We start from the raw sequence: 20,970 nt of genomic DNA on the forward strand, positions 1-20,970 counted from the left end.
ATCTCGGAAAAATGTCCTAAAAGGTGTTTTTTTGTAATCCGTTCAGTGTATTCCCAGAGCAGCATTTAGCGTCCCCATGAATCCTAACTGTCAAATGCAGAGGCTAAATCCACACGACACCCTTTAGAGCCCTGTCTGATCATTGGATAGATCCATCAGAAAAGAAGAAGAGATTCCACACCGTGTTCACTTGGATTCTCCAAGATTTCAGCCCCAGAAAAGCACCCAAGGTGAGTTCAGAGTGTAGAGTCTGACCTGTATCCAACATGTCTCATCCCAGCATCCTGCATGTCAACAGGAAGGCTGTTTTTTTCTCCTCTGGCTGCCTGCAGGATGCACACATCATGTCCCATCTGGTTCTGGAACGAGGTGGCGTCAGAGGGTCGACTGTGTCTCTGGGACTAACACCTTATCATCGGGACTCATTAGAAGGGTGCGACCGCGCAACCTGCTGGGGCATCTGAAGGAGACAAGAGAGGGAGACAGGGACAGATTGAGTGATTGATTGATTGATTGTATTCTTTAATTTAGAAACCTGAAACCTTGGCTTGATTTCTCTTTAAAACGTGGAAGAAAGTTACAAGTTACAAGAAAATTACCTCAAAGTACCTCAAGTTTGTGGAACACTTGCTGCCAAGTTGCTCATTGCATTATTAGCCATGTATTCAACAGAAACCAAACCAATTTGCTCAGGTTTCAGAGGTTTCAATTCAAGGCCTGTGAATGCAACACAACAAAACTGATGCTGTTCCAGGTTTCATGGTCCAGTAAGTGTTGTTAGTGAACTTTTTTCTGGAAGTTGTGGAAGAAGTGTTCTGATACTTTGCTTAACATAATCCATATCCCAATTTAAAAATACTCCATTACAAGTCTTACATTCATATGTATGAAAGTCTGACAGAAAAATATAATTTAACTCTTTGAAATCTGGATCATTAGTTTTCTTGGGCTGTGTTCACACCTTTCACTAGCCTTTAAAGTTTTTAAACTTTTTTGCCAATTTGCTCAGGTTTCGAAGGGTGAAGTACCAAAGGTAAAAAGTACTTGTAATGCAGGAAAATGGCTCTTGTTAGTGTTTCATCATAAGTGATGCATAAAAATCAGTAGCTTTTTAATGTGGTAGCCAGCAGAGACTTAAAGCAGCAAGTACCTACAGTGGTCAAATAAATGGAGTGCAGTAAATATTACAATATTTGCCACTGAAATGCAGTGTAGTATAGGTATAAAGTTGCAGTAATTAAACATTTCTCTACTATTTTCTGTACCACATTCTCACTCCCAACTTATCACATACTGACACTTGCGTCAGTCATGGACGCTGAGGGACAGCTGGTCAACTTAGGTTCATGTTTTCTCTTTTCAAAATAAATTTCTGTTTTCACTGGAAAGACAGTTTGCTCTCATTAAATGCATAAAATCTCTTTTCAAAACAAACTTATAACACTGGCAAAATAACTTATTTTATATGTTTACTGTCTTCGTTTTAGGCAACAAAAGCATGTGCTCAGGCTTAGAAAAAAACAGCACAGTTTGTGTACTGCCCTTGCAGCACACAATCTGATGCAAAGCTAGACAGCCAGTTAACATCTCAAAATTCCTCCAATAAACACACAAGGCTTGCCTTTCTTGCATATTTTTGAAGTCTTGATTTGGTAGAAAAATGTGTAAAACTGTAAAATTACAGAGAAAAAAGAAATCACTGAACAAGCATGAACATATCAATAAAGACAAAAAGTAACATTACTATGACATTGTGGATGTGTAAAAATATACTCTATAAGACACACAGCTGTGACCAAAGTTTGTATTCAGCCTGACCCTGTACTCTGTGTAATGGGGGCATTGTCAAGATTGTCTAACCAACAACATAATAAGTGAATGTTTGTAGTTTTTGCTGTTGCCAAAAAGTTGATTCTTTTGTAAATGGAGACTAATTGGAGACTGGCCTGATAATGTTAAAAACAGATAAACCTGAAAAGAAAAATGCATATGGACAAAGTACAAGCTATTTCCACTAGGTGCACTGTAACAATCAATGTTGTTGCCAATCACTGACATTCTCAGGCTGTGATTTACAAAAAAAATCTACTTAGCATGTAGTACATTGAAAATAATTAATTTTTGTGTCATTATTTTTAATCCAAAACACAGTGGCAACTCATTTAAAGAGTTAAAATTCTGAAAAGTAATCAAAACTTAATATTTAGACTTTTCGTGGGCCATATTCTTTCTTTTTGTGTACTTTTTTATTGCTTTTTTATATTTTATCATAAATTTTAACTAATTTATTGTTAATTTGTGGGCCATATCTTTCTAAGTTGCTCATTGCCTTTTCCTCATGTTTTTGAAAGAAATAAAAAAAATTCACTCAGTTTTCAAAGGGTTAACTTAAACTCATTATGATTACCTTTTTTTTTTCTCGCTCTTATCTCACCTAAAAGTGAACATGTTTTTCATTATGCGGCCTTATGTATAGTTCTTTCCAACATAGTGTGCAGCTAAATTGAGCATTTGCTTGTTCTATACTTTTGTATCTCGAGACATCCCATTGTTTGGACGAAAGAAGACTGCAGATATCCTCCCCCACCCTTTCCTGAATCACAGAAAAAACCCACAGTATCTGCAGGGGTCTAAAAAGTTGTTTTTCAGTCCTGATGAGTCAGTGACTGCTCGACCAGCTACTGAGATTCCAGACTTTAAAAACCACTTCCTGCCTATACTTTGCTTTGGAAACTACCCCCTTCACACCCACAAAATCTTTTGTACTTGAAACACAGACGAATAAATGGGCATCGAAGCACTTTTCTTTGTCTGCTGAATAAAGCAGATGGTAAAGCTGTACTCCAGTGCATGATAAGATACGACTAATAAAAAGGTACAGGAAAATAAAGTGCTTCAGTCAAAATATTGCCAGCAGGGGGCCCTCGAAGTGCGGTAAATGCAAATGACAATATAATCATTATATATCGCACACTATATATACATGTATATACAAATCCAACAAGTGATCTTTGGGGAAAAGGAGTGCTTTAACTCTATGAAACTGGAGCAAATGGTATTGATTTCTTGCAAAAACATGGGGAGAAACTTGAATTGAAAAAGAAGTATAGATTTTTAAAATAATTTTTGGAATGTAATTTTAAATATAGAACTTTAATTAAAAAATGCAAACAGTTTTCTTGACAGTTTTCCTTTTTTTCTTTTTTAAAATTGTACCCTTTTTTATAAAGTAATTTTCATGTCAGTTTTTCGTCACCCTTTACCAATTTCTGGCAATTCGTGGGACATTTACCGTCAAGTTGGTCATTGCCTTTTTGTCCACGGTTCCTAAAGAAATCAAACCAATTTGTTGAGGTTTTTAAAGAATTGGCCAATAGTTGTTGGTTTCCCACTGTGCAACAAAAGTTGTTTACAAATTTGACAAGTGAAAATTATGCATAATGTAGTCTCGAGTGTTGTTTCATTAAAAACAAATGCAGTAAAAGTCTATAATTATTCGGATGGGACACTCCATCAGTCAGCCCGATCACCCGGCATTGCGCAATTCTGCAAACCACAAATACATTCCATTTACATATTTTTATATGTTTCTAAAAAAAGTTTCTGAAAAGGTGACTTTGTCATTGAGGGGAGGGTGGATGGCGTGTTATCTCGGCAAGATGCCTGCCAAGTTGCAGACCACTGTTTGAGACCAACAAACAATAACACCGTTGATGATTTAGTGAGTTATCGCTGTGTTTCTGGTGACTTTTTAGCCAACGAATGTGGGTTTTGATGCAGGGATAGTGCCATGAAAAGGTATTGTTTTTTATAGAGAAGTAGCTGCTTCTCCTGTAGGGATTGTGCCCCCAAAACTAATATTTTAAGCCTTTTCCTAACCATAACCAAGTGTTTATGTGCCTAAACCTAACCACACATTAAGCAAAGTGTTGTTAAAACGTGAAGTTTTAACGCATCTGCTACATAATGCAAATGTAACATATCTGTTGTTTGCAGAAATGACAATGCTAAAATGTATTCTGGCCACTGAGTTCATAAAAGAACCAAAACATTATCATCCCAAATATCTCTGCTTGGTCAGAGCTGTTCACATGTACATGCACATGCACTTGCACATGTGAACTGCTGATGTTCCAGAACGACGTGTCAATTAACAGCTGTTAAATGTGTCTCCTGTCACCTTGTATTTATTTATTTGCGCAACCTTAGCATGTGGTTACCTTTAGAAAAGACATCATGGTTTGGCTCAACATTAATACAGGAAACAAACAGCGGGCTTCCAGGTGAAAATCCGGGGTTTGTTGGACCATTGACCGCACCTCCTGCCCACCCTATAGGGACTTTCCAGCTCCTTATATTATGTCATTATTGGCATTGTTTCAAACTAATGCCATCCAGCGGCGTATCGTACCGTTGCAACAGGTTCCGAGCAGCTGCATTGTAAACTGATGCCACCCGCAAGCATGTTATACCACTGCAACAGGTGGCTTTTGGCATCACACCAAACACCAAACTCACACCAAAATCACCAACCAATTAATTATGTTTGACGAGTTTGGAATTGAGAACACCCTAAAGTTGCTATTTTGATCAAATGTCCAACATGTCAAAGTCCTGTTGAGCAACTAATCATTATTAAACTCCTGGATCAATATAAAGCTCTACATTAAAGCCCCGTGTTTTGAAATGATTTAGTGTGCAGATTAATACAAAATTAATCACATAGCCATATATACATCTGATGTAATGATGCAGATTAAAGAAAACATGGCACCGAAGTTTGATTATCACTCGGTAAGCATCACACTCATTACGAAGCAGCCAATTAAAAGAGGTTAATAAGAAAACAAGGGTCAGCAATCACTCTTACATGTAAATTTATGCTTAATGGCTTTTGATGGAAGAGTAAAAACAATGCCAGTGCTTGCTGAGAAAACACAAGAATTATAAACAAGCATCAGTTAATGTATTCACACATTAATATAAAGCAAGGTCTACAGCTGTAATTTGCTCTACTTTTGTAGTGCTTTGCTCAGCAGCAGCAGATTTGATCCTCAGCAGTTTGTTTCACTGCATCCAAAGAAATGAGCCTGTCGAGTGTCTGCAGACACGAGATGATGGAGAGGAGGAGACAGAAGGGTGTGGAGAGCAGGTGAGGAGGTGAGGAAGGACAATGGGAGTGAAAGGTAGGGAGACAAGAGAAGAGCAATGAGGGGATGAAAATAGATGAGGTAAGGAAGAAGAGAAAACACAGGGATGAGAAGAAGTAGAGGAACAAGAAAAGTAAGTTAACCCTTGGGCCCCTGCTTTAATATTGTGCACACTTGTATTGCTCTGCTCACAAAATGCGTTTTCAAAATCAAGCTTTAAAAAAAATTACACTTTAATATTATTTTCTACTTTCATTGAGTTAATTTTTTAACCAGCATCAGTCCTATTCATAAATATCAAATATTCATCAATTTTCAGAATTTTAACCCTCTAAATGCCAGGTTTTTGTCATGATGCCACTATGTTTTTAGTTGAAAACAAAAACACAAAAAAGAATTAAGTGTTTCTTTTGTGTGTGTGTGTGTGTGTGTGTGTGTGTGTGTGTGTGTGTGTGTGTGTGTTTAAATTAAAAAATTAAATTAACACAGTCTGGGATATGTTAATGATGAGCAGCAACACTAATTGTGACAGTGCACCTAGAGGAAATAGCATAAATTTTCTCCATATGCCAAATATGGTAAAAACAAACAAGCAAAAAAAAACCAACAACACCAAAAATCACCACACCATCAGATGGAAAGCGTAAAAATGACAAATGCCAAGGAAAAAGCCCAGAAAAAGACACCCAGAAATAATACAATGCATGTTTTTATGCTTTGATGGCTGTGGGATCAAAAATGCCAGTATGAATGGGTTTCATGTGAACATTTTTTTTTTGACTTAACAGTATGAATGTAACAATTTCGTTTCCACAGTGTATTTTAGACTTATTGTTGGAGTTGAGCTGGAAATTCCAAGATAAACAAAAATACATAGTCTCACCAAAATGTATGCCATATGCATGAACACAGCCAAAATGATCAAAAAATGAAGAATGAAAAGCGGTTAAAATGCACCAAACAGTCCCTAAGGGTTAAGGATGAGTAAAGGAGGAAGATGAAGAAGAGGAGAGAACAGACAGACCAGAGGAGGAGGAAAGAGGAGAGAGAAGTTGGTGAACAAAAAGGAAAGAAAGAAGGAGGGAGGAGAAAAACCAAGGAACAAAGACTGAAGAGAGGGGAGTCAAAAAGTGATAAAATAAAAGGAGAGAGCGATGAGGAAGTGATGGAGAAGTAAAGAGGAAGAGAGGAGGACTGGATGAGAATGCTTACATAATGGAAGAGAGCTTACATAATGGAGCAACACCAATCTGCATACTGAGCGGGATCAGGCCATTATATAATGGCCCAATAAAGAGGAATAATGTTGTTTACTAAGGCAAGGCGATATTTACAGAGCACTTAGAGGCAGACAGACTCCAGGCCTGCTAATGGCTGCCGACTGCTGCTCTCTTCCCATCTCTCCTTCATTCACTCTCTCTCATCATCCTCTGTTTCTTCCTCCCTGTTAAATATGCTTGGCATGTTTCCACCCCTCACTCCTCCCTCAAGATGTTCTGTTGGAGCTTCTCTGGTGGAACAACGAGTGGTTACCCTCTCACCCGTGTCTGTGTGTGTGTGTGCGTGTGTGTGTGTGTGTGTGTGTGTGTGTGTGTGTGTGTGTCTGTGTGTGTGTGTTTGATCTCTCACCTCTTCCACCTCCTCTCTCTCCAGCGTTGTGAAGCTGAATGTAAGTAAATCTGAAAAAAAAAAAACACACATAACCGAAAAAAAAACATAATAAAAAGATGGAATTACAGCTTAGACTAGGAGTTGACCGATATAGGTTTTTCAGGGCAGATAATGATACCTATTATAGGTAATTAATGAGACCGATATTTGAAATCAAAATCTTTTCATCAATACTTAGAATTTGGGATATAACAAACATTATCATAAAAACTTTGTCTAAATGCCTATAGTAAATGTTAAAACTAAAACGCTCAACATAAAAGTTCCCAGCAACTTCTTTTTATAACGTCAAGTGAAAATCTAAATTAAAAAATGAATAAATTAAAAATAGCTCTCTGTGGTTTTACAGTAAGTTCCTCCTCCCGATTTAGAAAATTGGCAAAATGCCAAATATCAAAACCAATAATCTGCCAGGCCGATAATGTGTCGACCCTTAGATAGACTGACAGACAGATAGACAGACAGAGAGAAAGAAAAGCCCCTTTTATACTGCCTCTTCAAGGCGTGAATTTCACGCAGTTTTCTTCCACCGCCATCTGTATTAAAGGTACAATCTTGGAATGAGGGAAACAGAGCTGTGTCATCTTTAAGCCAGCCTCTGCAGTAGGATAAGCGCCAAAACAACATCTGTTAGCAGCTAACTTAAATAAGCAGAACAATGCCTGAAAATGTCCCAAATTGTAAAAACAATTACGATCTCCGAGCACAGGACGAGATTAGCTGCCATATAATAGGGACAACTCCGGGATGCCGGTATGCTGTCTAAAATCACACAATGAGGAAGCGTGGTGAAGCTATTGTTTGATTCTGTGTAGAAATGCAAAGGCGACGTAAAGAGGGAAATTTGTAGTGTGATCTCTGTGTAAAAAGGCTAACAAGAAAGACATACAGGGACACAGCTAGCCTGGCTTTGTCCGAATATAACAAAATCCACCTTCCATCATTTGAAGCTATCGAAATCGGTAGACTAAATGTTGGCTGTATGTTTCTGCAAACCACAAATAAATTACTTTTGTACGTTCCTATTTAATTTTTTTATTTTAAATGTTCTTTATAATAGGCATATCATACTGCTGTCAGAGGTGCCTCTTTGTGTCTGTATCTTACGCCAAAAACATCTGTAATCATATTTACATTTATTTTCTTGTGCAACTAAAACACATGGTTTGGTTCAAAAATAAAAAAAAAAAAAAACATCATGGTTTGGCTTTACATTCATACAGGAAGTGGACAGCAGGCTCCCAATTGAAAGTCCATTGTTTTTTTTGACCAATCCACCGTCGGTGTCTGACGCCAAAAACTGCTGATCCCTCCTCCCCTTCTCTCTCCCCTCCTCTAATATGAATTCTCACAGCTGGAAAGTCAGAAGATTTTTCTGAATAAATCCAGAACTATTTTCATACACAAATCAGCGGACTCTCAGCAACCTCAGAAAATAGTTTCCTTCCAGACTATGCACTCAACTTGCTGATTCTCATACAAATAACCCTTTGAAATCTGGATCAACATCAGTTTTCATGTGCTACATTAAGATGCCTTATACAAGCATTTAAAGCTTTACAACCTTGACAGATGACAAGAAAATGGCCTTAGCTAAAAAAACAAAACAAAAAAACAAAAAAAAGAGAGAGGGAAAAGCATTTGAAAATTATCAAGTAACTAGAAAGTCAAAACTACATTTATTATTGTAATTATAATTATGCACAAAAAATTAGGTTACAGAGAAAATAAATTATTATTATTATTATTATTAGCCATCCATCCATCCATTATCGTTTGCTTATCCGAGGCCGGGTCGTGGGGGCAACAGGCTAAGCAGAGCACTCCAGGCATCCCTCTCCCCAGCAATGCTTTCCAGTTCCTCCTGAGGGACCCCAAGATGTTCCCAGGTCAGACAAGATAGTGATCCTTCAGGTGTGTTCTGGGTCTGCCCCGTGGCAAACTACCGTTGGACGTGCCCGGAACACCTCCAGAGGGAGGCGCCCAGGAGTCATCCTGATCAGATGCTCGAACCACCTCAATTAGCCCCTTTTGACGTAAAGGAGCAGCAGCTCTACTCCGAGCTCTTCCCGGATGTTGGAGCTCCTCACCCTATCTCTAAGGCTGAGCCCAGCCACCCTCCAGAGGAAGCTGATTTCGGCCGCTTGTATCCGCGATCTCATTCTTTCAGTCACTACCCAGAGCTCATGACCATCGGTGATGGATTGGAACATAGATGGACTGGTAAATCGAGAGCTTCGCCTTCCGGCTCAGCTCCTTCTTTACCAAAACAGTCCGATGCAACTCCCGCATCACTGTGGATGCCGCACCAAACGGCCTGTCTATCTCACAATCCATTCTACCCTCACTCGTGAACAAGACCCAAGATACTTAAACTCACTGCTTGGGGCAGCAACTCACTCCCCACCCAGAGGGAACAGTCCGCCGTTTTCCAGCAGAGAACCATGGCCTCAGATTTTGAGGGCCTGACTCTCATCCCGACTGCTTCACAGTCGAGTGCAAACCGCCGCAGTGCATACTGGAGGTCACGGTGTGATGGAGCGAGCAGAACCACATCATCTGCAAAAAGCAGAGATGCAATTCTGATGTCCTCAAACTGGACCTCTTCCTACCCCCGGCTGGGCCTTGAATTCCTGTCCATGAAAATCACAAACAGGATTGGAGACAAGGGAAAACCCTTGCAGAGGCCAACACCAACTGAGAATGTGTTTGACTTCACGCCGAGTACCGAGCGGGCACAGCTCTGACTTTGGTTAATCAGGTTACATTATTATTATATTGTCTTATTTTTTGTCATGTACCTCTACTTTTACTGTATTTGTACATGATTATGTATGTAGGTGTCTTCTTTAAATGTTCTCTCTATTGTTTGGATTGTGTTAATATTCAGATGTATTTATTCTGTCTTCTTCTTTTGTCATTCTTGGGAGTAAGTTTCCGAGCAAGTGAGTGATCTATGTAAAAGTTTTAATACTGCTGTTTCTGGTTTATGAAAGAAGTAATAAAAATAAAAATGAAAAAAAAAAATTAAAAAATCAAGTTTGAAAAGTCCAAAGTGACTTCTTCATGTGGCTCATGTTGTCCAACCAAAACTTTAATTTACAGTGATATGAAACAGCAAATCCTCACATATAATAGTAAGTAATTAGGAATAAACAATAAAGAAACAATAATCAATGATAAAAGTAATTTATATAGATACTCAGTGAGCTGTAAATCTGGGCTCCAGCTTTCTATTTGCAGACTTCTCCTCATCTTCACATCCAATCTCCTCCCAATCCCTCTTTCATCCCTCATCCACCTCCCCCACATCCACGAGTTTTCATTTTCCCTCCATCTCTCTTTATCCCTCCATCTCTTCTTGTCAATAACAGTGTCTCGGGGCTCAGTGACTCATCTGTACTTCTCTCTCTGTTTGCTTGGCTGTGTCTCTCTATTTTTCTCTGTCTCACTAACTAAATATAAGTCCATAATCCTCCCTTCTTTCTTTCTCTCTCTCTCTCTCTCTCTCTCCCTTTGTCTTTCTCTGGATGTCTCTCTCTCTCCTTCAACAGACCCACAATCCGCCCGTCTGTCCCTCTTTATCTGCCTCTCCACTTCCTTCCCACATACACTCAGGTCTCTCTCAGATGGAGATTAAAATGACTTTGACTTTGTTTTATTTTAGTCAAAGGGTTTATAAGGGGCCACTGGCGATGTTATGCTGCAAATGATATTCAAAGGCCTCCTCGTAAAAATAGATATCAGGAAACAGCAGAGCCTGTGTTGGGATTTCACTGCTTTCTGTTTACGAGATTTATTTAGAGCACGCAGCTGTGTAGAAAAGTGTGAAACTAAACTACTTTGGATATATAAACACGTAGATAAATACTTTTATAAGCTTTTTCAGAAATTCATCATGCACCTCGCAGCAACGGGCAGATAAATACACCAATATAAACTTCAAACCTTATTCGCTTATTCTGTTATGATGTTGGCCTTGTATGTTTCTGCAAACCACCGATATGTTACATGTGTACGTTTCTAATTACATCAATGTTCCCAAAGGGACGCAGTTATGATCACATGCATATGAACGGACTTTGTCATAGAGGAATAGAGGGCATTGTGGATGATGTGTCAACAAGGAGAGGTGCCTGCCAAGCTGCAGATCACTGTTGAAGACCAACAAATAACAAACCATGTTGTGTTTTGGCAACCAATCACTGTGCTTCCTACCAGAATGGTGCCACAAAAAGTGGGTATTTTAAGCCAAAACATGATCTTTTTCAACCATTACCAAGTGATTTTGCACCTAGCGGTAACCACTCCGCTCCGTCAGTGACCTTATGTATCTACTTCTAAAGTTTTAGGTATCCTTCTGTTTCAGCTGTTTATGCTCTGCTATGCCATCACCTGCAGTGTTATTACGACCCTGTCCATGAGCATTTCATACGCATGTGACCAGTTCCGTTTGGCCGCGTTCTCAAGTGATGCCACCCATATGTGCTGCATGTGAATGTGCCCGGTGCCCTCCGGCCGTCTGCCAGCTACAATAACAATGCCACTGGTTTCGTCCAACAGCTTTCTCATCTGACGCCTCGTTCTTTTTTTGGCATCAGGCTCATACACCAGAATCACTGACTGAGCTGCACTAAGTGACGAGTTCAGAGTGAGAATGGGTTGCACATGCTGGAGTGGCATGATGCAGGCTTTGTTTGGTTCAGTATAAAATGCAAAGGCGGCATAAAGACGGGACTTCTTAGCGCTCTGTGAAAAACAGGCTATGGGCGGTGTACAGTAGGTGATCACAACACTGTGTCCTAGTGCTCTCACTTCAGATAAAAGGGTCAAACTGGAAACTTATTTCTTAAGCATCAGCATATATATATAAAACATGATGTACATGCTGATACAATATGCAATGGAAAATCATGCATGTGCTCTGTTTTGCCTCTTATAGGATTAGAAACAAATGTGATGGCAGAAGGAGAATGACGGAGAGAGGAGGCGAGGAAGCATGAGCTAGCACAATGAAAATGACCTATATGATTGTTGTCACGGCTGCTGCAGGCAGGGCTTCTCAATTTCCAAACTTATACATACATATATTTGATGTGTGTTATTTTATCAGCTCTGATGAACACACTGTTGAACAAATAAAGTTATTTTTTTGTGGGAGGAAAAGATAAAGACAGTTTTTTTCTGTTGAATGACCAAAGGAACACTCCCTAAAACCTTTAGAAATCTTGATGAATACGTCGTATCTGAACATACTGGCTTTACTAATTTATATTTCCCAGCATTCTCCAGTAGCAGACTGGTGGGTAGCTCCCAGTGAGAACGTGTGACTGCATGAATGTGAATGACGGTGTTCTTTTTCTCTCCTCGGATACGAGGGTAAAAATAAAAGCCACTGCATGATGCGACCAGCAGGTGTCACTGTGACTCTGCGCGGCGCCGCTGCTTGCCGGCCTCAGTGGGAGCTCTGTGGCAGTCGCTAACAGTTTAGTCACTGTGCCATCGTGCTGCTTGGTGCCAGGCGCGGATAATAAAAGCACACTGAATGAGGCCCTGATGCCTCGTGGCTTTACAGAGCGCACAGCGATGCTATCTGCCAGTGTCTGCCTGTGACTCTCCACCCTCTCTCTCCTCCTCTGTGGTAATCGCTGAGGTGGGATGGTGGGTTTGTATTGGAGGGAGCCAGCATGTGGTGAATTAATGTGTGTATTTTGTTGTGCGGTGAGGTGCTTCTTGTGCTCATGTGTCTGTGTGCGCTGTTGGCGGGAACTTCATATCTGCAAAAGGTCATCTCTGTAGGAAAATCAAGAGTCCTTCAGATACATAAACATATCTTCTCTCTATACCTAAATTCTCTGAACTCCATTTACCACAGTTTATTACTTAACAGCACAGAGCATTATGTTCTGTACAATAATGCTGCCGGCCCTGCACACATTAATACAAAGCTATTGATGGGATCTTATCTCCATATTTATGCAATCTCATTACAGTAAATAAGGCAGAGTACCAGTGTTTACACTTATAATGTTTGCACTGAACGAGTGAAAAAAGTCTCTATGTGTGCTGCTCCCTCTGATATTAATCTGCCTCTTTGTGTTTTTATTTTGGAGCTGATTCTGAAACATTTCTGAATGTCTAATTCAATATTTTGAATGATTTTGTCTTTCTGAAACATCGATAAATGGCATGTTAAGGTTAGGGAAAGATCACTGTTACTATTAATAAACTCAAATGATAAATAGCACATCTATAATGGGACAAAGACTCAAGTCTCTCACAATAAAGTCCAACACATTCTTATCCCAACTCGTCACATGGTGCGGCTCTCTCAGTGACCTTCTGACCATCTGCTTGTGTCGTTTTAGGAATCCTTCTGCGTGAGTTGTTTACGCTCCAGGATGCCATTACCGTGATGTCATCAAATGCAGAAGGTGGAATGAAGTAGCACGATCCTTATTTTTGCACATCACATGGCAACCAACGGAACCATCACAATGTTTAAGATTAGCCAAGAAAGTCACGGATGGTTAGGTTTAAAAAACCTCACATCCACACGGGAAACGAACTCCAGATTCCCGCATGAAAATCAGCTGATAAGTGTACTAACGCTACTTATATTATGTGGTTACTGACAGCATTATTATTCCACGCTGTCCTTTAGTGTTTCATGCACATGCGACTGGTTCCGTCCGCCTATGTTCCCAAGTAACGCTGTCTGTGTGCGATGCATATGGATAAACTCGATGCTGTCTGGTGGCATATAACAACAACGCCACCTGTTCTGTTTAAGCACGTTCTCATCTGATGCCAAGCCATGTTGAGGTTTAACGTACGCCAAAAGCACTGACAGAGCAGAACTATTTGATGGGTTCGGAATGAGATCGGGCTGTAGAATCGAAAAATGCTACATTTCTGAACTCCACAACTTTCCTGTCTTGCTACATAAAGGACACACGACTTCCCTGGGTTGACTAAGCACTGACATTACACCTAAGTTGTGATGTAAGGAATCGTCCCATGTAGCCTGATTTCTCAAGATACTAGGTTGGGTTGGGTTGGGTTAGACAACTACAAAGTGGTCTGATTAACTATTGAAAAAGTGAACCATTGTTATCCAGCCAAATTGCCTGAGAAAAATGTTGGCATTGTACGTCCCTGCAAACCTTGGATATGTTACATTTGTATGTTATTATGTAGCAGATAGATTGAAACTTTATGTTTCAACAGCACTGTGGTTAATGTGCGGTTAGGTTTAGGCTTATAAAACACTTAAGAATAGATAATGTTTTAGCTTAAAAAAAACAACAGTTTTTGGGCACACACAAGTTTGATGCCTTAAAAGCCGTTGAGAATGCAGTGATGACTCGCCTTATTGGAATCTGACTGTTTTCCATTATTGGGGTTTAATCTGTTTTTAGGTCTTTTTTGTATGTATTGGAGATTACTTCTGTTCTCCATTAACCTTAATTTAATACAACTTAAAACATGGGTGATGCAGACTGATGATGGGTTTTAGTATAAAGTTTTTTGATATAAAGAATCTTGATATGATGTTTTTTTATCAAATGAGATATGTTTGATGTTTTGTAATATGGCCTTGACATCACTGTTTTTCTTTCCCGATGTACTTCTTCTATGTATTTTCTATAAAATTTATTCAATTGCTGATTGTCAATAGTTTAACCACCTTTAGTGGTTCAGATGGTTAACCACACCTGCCACCATAGAGCTCGTCAGCCTATTGGTGTGCATGAAGTATAAATATAGGTGTGGTTTCATCTTTTCAAACATTTTGACTTGACGAAGATTCAAGCAGGCTCAAAACATTGTCTTAAATAAACTTGTGTGGCATGGAGTAAGTGTGCAGGTGTCACCTTTTTTCCTCATGATGCTACAAAACACCGAAGTCTAATGCTGTAAGGTTGGAAATGCAGCAATGACTCACTTAATCACAACTGGTTTTGTTATTTGTTGGTCCCTAAAAGCCCTGACACACCAAACTGATATCAGAGAACCAGCGGCGGCGAGAGCCCCCTGCTGTGTCACCTCACATCGTTGTGTCTCGGCCAAAAATATGAACACACCAAATCGGCTGCCAACCAGCACGTACATTCTGCACCTGTGTCACCTGTCTCATCCTGTTGAATCATCGGATCTTAGAATCTTAGATTCTTATTTTTTTCCACACACACGTTCATTTTTGCTGTCTGTATAACTTTACGAAATTGAATACACAGCTGATTCTTGCTTTTAATATTTTACATGTTCTAGAGGTATATACCTTGCTTTGCTCTCTAGTAACAAAGATACAGTATGCTGTAGCAATGAATCACACATGACAGTAGAGGATTACATCAGGCATGGCTGACTTTAGCTCTTGTTGTTGTTGTTACCTTTTTCAGGGCCGATCAGAGGGATTTCCATAGCCACTGCCGATGATTTAACAGGATGAATCGGTGAAAAAAACAAAAAAGATGAGGGTCGACAAGGGCCACAGATGCTCACCAACGGCCCAACTTTGACCCACAGGTGACCATAGGCTCGGTGTTTCCTGGCCTTAACAGCAGTCTGCAGTTTAGCAGTCGTTGCTTAGGTGACACACAATCCAACATCCCCTCTACCTCCCGATGACAAAGTCTGACTTTAGAAACAATATGATATGTATGAAACACAAATATAACATATTTGTGGTTTGTAGAAATGCACAATGCCAGCATTTTCCTTTAGTGACTAGGCTGAGAAAAAAACATGATCAACATTTTTTTTTTGTTGCTGTCTTTCTTTTGGACTGCGTCGACATCTGGTGACACTGACATGCTTTCATTATTCGGGGCACTCTGCTCTCCTAAACACCATTCTACAGAGCACTTTTTCCTTGGACCACAGACAGAGGGGAGAGTACTTTTTACAATTTATGCTGTTTTTTGGATGAAATATTCCCTTAAGTGGGACTCGTCTTCTTTTTTAAAGTCCTTATAGCATCAATCGTAAATTCTAGGGTGAAAACCTTGTTTGTGGTTAGGATAAGTCTCCAGAAAATGAGCGTAAGTCAACGTTATGTCCTCTGAAGTGATGGAAATATGACTCTCTCTGTGTGTGTGTGTGTGTGTGTGTGTGTGTGTGTGTGGCAGGAGAGGGTACTGATGGCATTTCGAGGAGCGGTGAGTCAGGCTAACCAACAAACACCAGCTCAGTTCATATGGATTGGAGAGAAAGCAGGCGCGTTGAGACTGCCTGGGTTTGTGTGTGTGTGTGTGAGAGAGAGAGAGAGAGAGAGAGAGAGTACGTATGTGTGTGTGTGCACGTATACTGTGTGTGTGGTAGATATTAAACCCACAACAAATGGCCTAAGGGCCAGCGGGGGCTGCTGAGATTGCTTCCATTGGAAAAAAAATGTGTGCAAGAGAGAGAGATAAAGTGTGTTGTGTGTGTGTTTGTGTGTGTGTGTATATATATATATGCATGGCAAACTGTGTGTTTTTAGATGGGATGTGTGTTATTACGGAAGGGAAAGGAGGGGCAATATGATGAGCAGATAAAAAGGATGTAATATTAAAGTGTGATAGAGGAATAGTTGGCAGTGAATGGATGACTGGAGAAAGAAATGACTGAAAAGCAAAAAAGGGATGAAAGAAAAATGAAAAAAGGAAGTAAGGAGGAGGGAGGAAAGGAGTCAACAGTTAAATCTTATAATTTAATGAGGGATCATGGAGGGTGGATAAAAGAGAGCAGAGGGAGAAAACAACTGAAGAGTGAAATAAGACCGTTGGAGAAGAGAGGAGGAAAACAACAGATGGAGAATGAACTTCTGGAGACAGAGTCAAGGATGGAAGAAAACAGAAAGAAATCTGTCGGATCACAGGAAGCTGTTCCTCCGAACCAAAACACATTTCATATTTTCAGAGTTTCCGGTGACAGGGTGGACAGGACTGAGTGGAAGGTAGATTGAAAAATAACCTCCAACATACTTATTTATATCTACTGAGGGACAGGAAGCAGTGGGGCTGACACCTCATCCACAGTAACAGAAACTAATCCAATGACAGGTATGAGCCTGTGGTACCTGTTTGCATTTCTTTATTGTTATTGTGTTAGCCCATATATAATATGATGTTTTTTATTCTAGATATTGCATTTGAAAAAGCCAGAGTCATATTGAAATATACATATTCACGGAAGAAGGTGTCTGTCTTTGAATGAAGCGAGTACCAGTCCCTGCTATAACCCGCTGAAACATCAGCGAATTGGCTTGATTTCTTTCAAAAAACATGGAAAGAAAGCAACCAAAGAAGAGATGACCCAAAAATTAGCAAGAAATTGGTTTTAAAAAAAGAAAGAAAATGACAACGAGAAAATTACCTGACAATTAGTTAAAAAATAAAAAATAAAAAAGTGCTTTAAAAACTAAAATAATTTGGGAAAAAAATAATGAATGTAATTTTGATAATTATAAATATAGTTTTCCTTGGCTCTTTTCCTTTTTTTCCCTAGACATTTTCTCCTAGCCTTTTAATAATAATCTTCTAAATCTATTATTTCTATTGTAATTTTTGGGACACTTCTTACTAAATTGCTCATTGCTTTCCCCCCCCTGTTATTTAAAACAAAAAAAATGCACCAATTTGCTTTGGGTAAAGGGGGGTTTATATTTCTGCATTAAACTGATGCCATACATACAGCGTAGGTACTGCATAGAGTCCCGCCTACACTGCAGCCTAATGTGCACCTCCCCACAAATGTAACTACATGTTGCAAAGCAGACTCCCTGTTTATTTGTAAACTTACATCCATTTCCATTAGTGGAAACAAAGCTTTTATTTTCTTTATTTTACAGAAAAGAGAGTTTGGAGACTTATCAAGTCCTGGACCTGGTTGATGAGTTCAGTCAAACTTTACCGCACTTCACAGAAACAGGTGTACTTGCAGAGTGATGCAGACACAATGCACAAGTAAAAATACTCACAATGACGTAGGTTATGATGTCGAGCTTCTTCAAATCAACCTTCACAGGGTGAGCCTCAGGAGGGTTTTATTTTGGGTCTGTTTATAGACAAGAATGTGTTTAGGAGCCCAGTCAAATTAAACCATGGGAGTTCCTGACATAAAAATCATGTTGCTTCTATTTAATGACATATCCCAGGTTGTGCTAATCATAAAAAAATCTATTTTGCATGTATTATATTGAAAATAAGTCCTTTTTTGGGGGGGTCATCTAAAAATTTAACTTGACAAAAACTGGCATTTAAAGGGTTAAAATTCTGAAAATAAATGAATATTTGATTTTCATGATTAGGACTTATGTTGGTTAAAAAATTAAGTCAATGGATGTGAAAAATATTTAAATGTAATATTAAAGCAGGGGCCTAATATTTGACAAAATGTTATGCCACTGTTAATATTTATAAAGTTGATGCTGCAATTATAACAGAACCGCTGCCATTTTATCTGAATTTTAAACAGGGTTCCCAAGATACAAAACAACTCACACGTATCTCTGTTATCTTTATCTAAAGAATAATATCTGATCATTTATAGCTGGTATAAGTACAGTTTCCTTCAAACCCATTTCAAACATTTCCACTGCGAATCCAAAGAAACAGGAATTTTCAAACGGTGCTGAACTTTAAATACTGACAAAGGCTAAAGTAAAATCTGGTGTTACAGAAAAGATCTGTCCTCCGTCATGTTTCTGCCATGCTGCTTGTGAAATGAATCCAAAGCTTGCATGTGTCAGGTCACACAGGACATGTGAGCCACAGGCACAAATGACTCGTTCAGCCTGTTTTGTTAAACAGCGAAAGGAGCCGTTCGCCCCGACAGCATCAGTGTCACGCTCCATCCATTGAACTAGACACAACTCACAGAGATAAAAAAGAAAAGAAAGAGCTCATAAATTGTGTGAGGGGGAGAAAATCTTTGATAGATACCTTGTGATGGGGTATACATTGCACCTTGAGAGGGAAATTGGTAACAGAAATATCACAAGGTGAAGAGGAAAGCTATGGCGGGGGATAACAGACAGACAAAGTGACCTTGAACTCAGATATGAAAGGAGAGGAGAAGAGAGGGAAGGCATCAAAACAGAACAGCTCATTAAAATCAAACAAATGGCTGCAGGGAGGGAGGGAGGGAGACACTGAAAGGGAAACAAAACTCGTTTGCATTGAGAGGAAGAGGCAACAGGAAGTAACAGAATGTGTTTGCATAAGGTAGGGACAGGAAGTGATACCATACAATACATTACGGGACGATACATTATGGTATGATGCAATGCGATGCGATGTGATACGATGCGATACCATATGAAATTTGTCTTGAACTCAGATGCAGTGAGACAGGGACAGAGTAATAATGGATGATATGGTGAGAAAACCTGTATGTTTGTTTTCACTGTCAAATAATCTCTTGAGATTACAAGTCAGATCAATCAATTTACATATCAACTTTTCCGAAGCGATAGACTTTGTCGGACTTTGTCATCGGGAGGTGGAGGATATCGGTGGATGCAGTGTCACCGGGGAGAGACACCTGTCAAGCTACAGACCACTGTTCGAGACCATCAAACAACATGCTGGTTGTTTTTAACCTTTGAAACCTGAGCAAAATTGTCTTGCTTTCTTTCAAAACCATGAACAGAAGGCAGAGCAAAAAAAAAAGTTACAAGAAAATGACCTGAAATTAGCAAAAGAAAAAGAGAGAAAGTAAAAAAAAAAAAATCAGAAAATGACCTATAAAATGATTAATAAAAATAATTAAGAATAACAATAATAATAAGGTTTATGTTTTTCTGTAACCTTTTTTTTGAGACATTATTCTAACAATCATAAATATAGTTTTGATATTTTTCCTGACTTAGTTGATCATGTTCTAGACCACCCCCCCAAAGAAAAACAAACAAGGCAATGATCTGAAAAAAGAAAACTGTAAAAAAAAAAAAAAGGATAGATATTTTTATTCTTACATTTTCCCCTAAATTAAAAAAAAATCCCCAGTCCACTTATTTCCTGCAATTTGCAAAACACTTCTTGTCAAGTTGCTCACTGCCTTTTCCCTCAATGTTTCCAAAAGAAAGCAAAATGTGAAAAAATAGAAGTCCTTGTACTGGGGAGCTCCCATTAAAGGATTCTATTCTGCGAAAATAAGTGATGCTCCCCGGTGTAAGGACCTCTATTTTTTCACATTTTGGTTTATCTTGGATCCAGCACCCACTACGGGATGTGCGTGTCTTTTTTTGAATCTTTTTCCAAAAGAAAGCAAACTAATTTGCTCAGATTTCGAAGTTTTAATACTTGTGAAGGCGTCTAAATGCAACAAGAAAAGTGATGTTGATTCCAGGTTTCAAAGGGTTAACATGAAACAAATCTGACTGTAACCAGATAAATCTCAGTGTGTCTGCTCTTTGAACAGTGTAATTTAATGGTGAGTGCCTGTTCCTTTCAACCTATGGGAGCAGAACAACGTGCCTGCAACACCTAGGTGTGTGTGTGTGTGTGTGTGTGTGTGTGTGTGTGTGTGTGTGTGTGTGTGTGTGTGTGTGTGTGAGAGAGAGAGACTATTCAGGTGAGTGACTGTTCATTTAAGTGTGTTTTTAATGGAAGAGTGCTCAGTTGGTGCTCAGCCATGCAGGCTGAATGAACTCTGTCTGCATGGTTTACCAAAGCAGCCCACTGCCCGTCCTCTCTGTCACTTCCTCTCTCAGCGCTCGTCTGTTTTCAGATCTCAATTTCAAACAGACTTTAGATGACACACTCTCTCTCTCTTTCGATCATTCCTCGTCTCTTTGAGTGCACTACTGTGTGCTATATTTCACTGAATTCACATCTTACGGCAGCAGCAAAATAAACATGTGCAAAGTCTGTGAGCACACTAAAGGTCCCACCAGAGGTCCAGACCCCTGAACACAATGCTGCAGGTGTTGGGCCTTTATGAGCAGACCAAAACTGCACCTGAAAACCTAAAAGGTTTGTAGAGAGCAGCTAACTATGAATAGTTTGCTAAAATGTCTGCTATTTAAATTCGGAAAACATTATAAGAAAATTACATTAAATTAGCAAAAGAAAAAGAAAAAAAAGTAAAAGAACAAGCAGAAAATGACCTAAAAAGTACTAAGATTACAAGATAAGAGATTTTTGATACATAAAGAAAT

At 39.2% G+C, this 20,970-nt stretch overlaps 1 protein-coding gene across 1 annotated transcript in view; it reads right to left on the minus strand.

Annotated features, from left to right (window-relative positions):
- Positions 1-307: 307 nt before the first annotated feature.
- Positions 308-20,970, minus strand: part of si:cabz01090165.1 (uncharacterized protein LOC100333421 homolog) — a 77,943-nt gene continuing 57,280 nt past the window's right edge. The window contains exons 10-11 of the mRNA XM_042486142.1: positions 6,780-6,829; positions 308-460 (exon numbers count right to left, since the gene is read on the minus strand). The gene's annotated coding sequence lies outside the window, so the exon portion shown is untranslated. The remainder of the gene's footprint in view (positions 461-6,779; positions 6,830-20,970) is intronic.

The sequence above is a fragment of the Plectropomus leopardus genome, chromosome 5 (genome assembly GCF_008729295.1).
Source record: "Plectropomus leopardus isolate mb chromosome 5, YSFRI_Pleo_2.0, whole genome shotgun sequence".
NCBI classification, from domain to species: Eukaryota; Metazoa; Chordata; class Actinopteri; order Perciformes; family Serranidae; genus Plectropomus; species Plectropomus leopardus.